Source organism: Aedes aegypti, chromosome 3, assembly GCF_002204515.2.
Source record: "Aedes aegypti strain LVP_AGWG chromosome 3, AaegL5.0 Primary Assembly, whole genome shotgun sequence".
In the NCBI taxonomy this organism is placed as follows: domain Eukaryota; kingdom Metazoa; phylum Arthropoda; class Insecta; order Diptera; family Culicidae; genus Aedes; species Aedes aegypti.
In genome coordinates this window covers 383,866,551-383,872,550 of record NC_035109.1, presented here as the reverse complement: position 1 = coordinate 383,872,550, position 6,000 = coordinate 383,866,551, and positions in this window count along the sequence as shown.

Here is a 6,000-nt window from a genome sequence, read left to right as displayed (position 1 = left end):
ATTTGAAGTGATTTGGAAGAAATTTGGTTGTGCACAGGCCATTTGAAGTTTCTATGGAAATTACTATGGAAAAGACAAACCTTTTGTGTTCAGTCCTCTAATCGCTCGTAATAATAATTTATGGAAAAGTGAACAAACTCTACTCATGTCAAATCTTCCCAGCTACAACTTTACCGAAGACCACATTTTGATTAGACGTAAGGATAATTTGTTATTATTGATAACAAAGTCTAAATCATGCTGAGATGATCATTCAATTACTTTCAGAGCAACACTGCTGTTTTGCTGTAGAACATAGTAGTCTGGATTACTTTGATCTATTCTACCCGCCAGGAGCACCACTGTTGCCTGCCGACAGGATAGGGGATAGGGGCATAGGGGAGCCAATATTTCAAAATTTGCATCACTCTAATATCCAAGTCCTTAGAAGATTCTTTGCGTATTTGATCCAGCCTGTAATCCGAAACAGGAACGTAGTCCATCACGTTTATATGCTCCAACTCTGTCAGGGTGAAGTCCATATCCGTAGTGTATATGTCGTAAATGTCTTGATTCGTATTATCTCCATCGGCGAGAGCTGCCCTCGACAGCATGTCTGCTATAATCACTTCGTTCCTGGGCTTGAACTGCAAAGTGACCTTGTATCTTTGTAGTTCAAGCAGCATTCGCTGCAATCGCATTGGGGCGTCAGTTAACGGTCGCTTGAAAATTCTCACCAGCGGTTGATGGTCCGTTTGAACAGTTACTTGTTTTCCAACAATGTAGAATTCGAACTTCCGACAAGCATACAATATCGCTAGCATCTCCTTCTCGATTTGCGCATATCGTCTCTCAGTCGGTGAGAGCGACTTCGAGCTGTAACACACTGGTTGACCATCTTGTAAGAGCACAGCTCCTAACCCAACACTGCTGTTGTCGCACTGTATGGTTACGTCTTTCGTAGCGTCGAAGTATTTTAGTACCGGGGCTTTCGTCACTAGCGACTTCAAATTTTTGAATGCTTCTCGATGTTCCGATTCCCATTTCCATGGCTCATTTTTCTTCGTCAGACGTCTCAAAGATTCAGCAACTGTAGCTAGCTGTGGCAGGTAACTCGTTAAATATGTTACCATTCCCAAGAAACGAAGAAGTGCAGCCTCATCATTTGGCTCTTCCATTGCCGTAATACTGCGAATCTTGTCGTGATCTGGTTTTACACCATCGGATGTGAGTACGTGACCGAAAAACTTAACTGTTTGCTGGCATAAACGAATTTTATCTTTGTTTAGCTTGACATTTTTCGCCACCATTATCTCCATAAAGGATTGCAGGTTTTGGTTGTGGTCGGCCATGGCCTCCTCGACGGTTGCTCCACAGCCAAAAATAAGGATGTCGTCAGCCAACGCACGCACGCCTTTCAAACCATGGACTGCTTCGTGCAATTTCCGTTGGAAAATTTCCGGTGCCGGTGAGATTCCAAAAGGCATTCTTAACCATCGATAGCGCCCTGATGGAGTCCAGAAGGTGGTGAGCTTGGAGCTTTCGTCGTCCAATTTTACTTGCCAAAAACCAGATTTAGCATCAACAGTGCTGAAAATTTTTGCGTTTGCAAGTTCTGGTAATAGCTCATTTATTGTTGGGATTGGATAATGCGGCCTTTTGAGTGCATTATTCAATAAAATTGGATCAATACAAATTCGAACTTTATCATTTCGCCTGAGGGGTAATGCACAAATTATGTCACACTCCAAGGGGGGGAGGGGGTCAAACGAAGCGTGACAAGCCTTACAAAATTTTCAGAAGACTCATACAAAAAGTGTGACAAAGGGGGGGGAGGGGGTCGAAAAAGTTGAAATTTAGCGTGACATAATTTGTGTACCATCCCTAACTAGTACAAGGTTACTCACCCAATCGGTGGGCTCATTCACCCTGGCGACAATCTGCATTCTTTCCATTTCGTCCAGTTGCTGTTTTAGCTCGTCCCTCAGCGTAATTGGAATGCGGCGAGCGGTCTGCACAGTTGGCTGAATGGACGGGTCTACATCAAGATGTACGTCTCCCTCGAGTCTACCTAATCCTTCAAATACTGTTGGAAATCGGGATATGATGTTTCTGGCTTCCGCTTGTTGTTGACCACTCACTGTCATGCAAAGCTTGATTAACTGCAACTTCAGGCACGTATGCTTGGAGAGTATCGGCATTTGAGACAACGGTACTACGTTGAACACTGCTTTGTATTGCTTTCCTTTATGGCGAACATCGACGATTGTTCTTCCAACCGTACTAATCGAAGAGCCTCCAAATCCCTTCAGGACAACCTGACTTTTATCCAGTGCAACTGATTTCACGTTTAGAATTTCCAGCAGCGACGGTAAGCCTACTACGTTGCAAGTGGCTCCGGTATCTCCAAAATACATTTGACTTGTTTCGGTTTACTATGCCTGTCCTCGAATGTTAGTTCGGCTTTTAGGAGACTAGCGTGTTCTTGTTCCACACTGTACAGATACTCGATTGAATCAACCGCTTCTTTCAAATCTTCTTCCAAACTGCTCTCTTCGGATTCTTCTTCGTCAATAGTGTGAACTTTCTTATTGAACCACCCACTTGTCTTCTTCTTGCCCCGCAGATCGGTTTTCTTCTTCCTTTCAAGATCTTCTCGTTTCTTCCAGCACATTACTTCATAGTGATTCCGCTGCTTGCAATAGTGACATTCACTGCCTTGTGCGGGACAATCTGCCAAGCTTTTGTGGTATTCGTTTCCGCAGTGAGAGCACAGTTTCGATTTATTTCTTCTTTTATACACTTTATTCACAACGTGTTCTTCTTCTACCCACTTATTCTTCTCCAGCTCCATTCTTGTTGCTTCCTCCGACATACACTGATCGATCACCTGTTTTGCTGTTAGTTCTGGTTTGTCAATGAACGATTTCTTCAGTCGGGTATCACTCAAACCAGCAACGATTATGTCACGAAGCATTTCTTCTTCCATTTCTCCCCAGTTACAATCTTTGACGAGTGCTCTGGCTCGATTGATGAATTGCGACATTGTTTCGCCCTCACAAACATCACTAGCCCCTTGCTGTTTACATTGCAAAAACTCATAGCGAGCAAGTTTGACGTTTCTTTTGGGCACCATATATTTTCTCAAAGACTCCAAACACGCAACCACTGTGTTCGTTTCTGCTGGCTCCAGCGGCCAGTTCTTGAAAATATTTCTGGCTTCTAATCCAAGCGCCCCTTTGAAAGTGGCTATTTTCACTCTTTCTTCTCGATTCTCGAGACCAGACGTGATCAAATAGATTTCAAATTCTTCTATGAAATCCTCTACATGTTGACGCACATTTCCAGACAAAGATAGTGGTGCGAGAAATGGTATACTACTATTTATCACTTTAGTTACAGCGGCACTAGCTGCGGCCACTGCGATGGCGCTTGGTGAGGTTACGTTCAAGTTTACACCGACGGCTCCGGCATTGTCTTCGTTCTCGGAAGCCATTTTGCTACGGAATATTTTTTTTACGGTTTTCTTCACGGTTATCGCTATTACGACATAACTTTTACCGGATGATTGCACTAAACCGTATGCACGCGTGAGTCTCAATCTTTTTACTTAGCTTTTCTGACATTATGTTTTGTTAATGGATCGGAAAGAAACTTAACACGTCTTTACGTAGTGAGTGTTGGATAGGACTGAGTCTTTATTATGTTCCGTGTTGCCAGACTGATATTATAAATTCAAGGTTGTAAAATACAAGGTGATAATGTAACACTTAAGAAACATTAAAAAGAAGACAAAAAAGCAGAGTGAACCTAAAATTATTCGTTGATCACCCAGTAGCCAGAATAATAGATTTGCTGATACAATAACAATTGATGCATATGATAGATATTGCATGGCTCTTTTATGGATGTACAAGTATTAGACATTCTTTTTGGGGTATTTTATTTGAAGTATTATGATTGATTAATACACAATTCAACGTTAGTATACCGTTCAATACAAATGTTCAAATTTCATATTCCAAAAAATATTGGTCTCGAGGGGGCGAAAATCAAAAGGTTTGGAAGAAGTTTGTTGGAATTTTTTTGAATAATTGCAGCTTAAATAAAATTCAGAAAAACTTCTGAATTCCTGTCGTAAAAGTCAAGAATTAAACTGTAGAGTTTCAGAAACTTGTTGACAAAGTACCTCGCAGAAAAGTTTGTAGGATGTACTACAAAAATTCTTGTTCTTTTCACATCGTCTTTAATAAAAGAAAATGATTGGTGTTAAAACGAGTGGAATTTTTACTGAAACTATTTGTAACTAAAATCTTTGATAATATTTTGTATGAACTCCTATGATTCATAATACTATGGTGAACATATTGATGTAGAAAGAACCCATTTTTCCAACCTTTAGAAATTCCAAACAAACTTCTTCGATTATTTTGTAGTGCTATAGAAGTTTAACGCGAAAATATTGCCGTTTTTTAAGAACACTGCCGAAGATGTATTGTGGTAAAATTCGTAATGTGAGATTTTAATGAACCTTAGGGGCAACTTTTGCATTGCTTTGAAAATTTGTTAAGGAATTCCTGATGGACTTTCAGAAATTATAAACCACACGTATAAGAATTCTGTATTTTGCGAAACTCACATAATTTACCTTTGTTAGATTCTTAAAAATGTTGTTTTTGGAGTATTGAAAGATTTTTGTACAAAGTTCCTTAAAGCATCATGCGAAGAAAGAAGAAACAACAAAATGTTGAAGCAGGCAGAACAATAGATGGGCAATGGTACAATGAAAGACTTCTAGTCTTCAAGAATTCTGCCAGAAAGCGTCTAGAAATTCAGCTTTCGTATCACGTAAAAATTCAAACCAAGAATATGGATTATGATAATAATACGTAAAATTATTTATAAAGAAGTTTTTCAAGGAAGCTCAATGTAAATCTCTCTATGAATGTTTCAATAAACACATTCCCTTTAACAGTTATTTTGCTACATGTGTCTCTACATTTTTTTTTTCCATTATTTTAATTTCAGAAGCAAATGTTTTCAACAAATTTCCCCTGAAGATTCGAATGCAAAAGACATTCCAAAAACAATTTTCTTCCCAATCTTGAAGCAAAATTTGTAGAAAAAAAAACGTTGATGAATTTTTGACGCAATTTGTGATGTTTTTTGGAAACATTTCTTAAGGACTCTTATTAATGTATTCGAATCCTCTGAGCAGAATCTCAATAGAGAAACTTAAAAGTAGATGGAGCACCTTGTACCTTTGAATTCCGCCCCTAAATGCTTATCTTTGACAGATACGCGTATTTCGACTACCACTTACAGTCTTCTTCAGTGGTAACTGACACTAGTGGACTAAATAGTGGATACGACTAACTGACACTGAAGCTTTAGAACATTTGGTCGAATGACGTTTGGTCGAATGACATTTGGTCGAAAGTACATTTGGTCGAAGGGACATTTGGTCGAATTAACGTTTGGTCGAATTACCTTAAAACATTATTTTGTATTAAATATTTTTTGTTTCAACAGAACAGTTTATTTTGGGCAAACATACTTTTCAATAGAAGTCAATGACGAATCTATCTATGTTTTTTACCTACGCTTTATAGCGTGGTTAGCATGCATGTATAAATATCTATATAGGATTAATTATTCTTGTACATGTACTCATTTTTCATCCAATTTTGAATCGAAGATAATTGTTCCTAGTACTCATTGTTGAACGTTGGAAACATAATTCTTTACTCTTTCAAAATGTCATCAATATTTACAAAAAAATCTCTTCAATATCTTCATTGCTCAGTTATTGTAATATTAAACATGGTTGAACTAATTATTCTTTTAAAATATAATCGTTCTTCATATATATTTGTTGATCTTTATCCTATGACAACTTCGAGTGTAAGTGCTCGGATGCTTTATTACGTATCAAGTTTTACAGCGTACGACCGTGGTAAGAATTTGGAATGCGAGAACCAGGCCTGAATCGGTTGAGCATGATCACGTTGAATTGAAGAG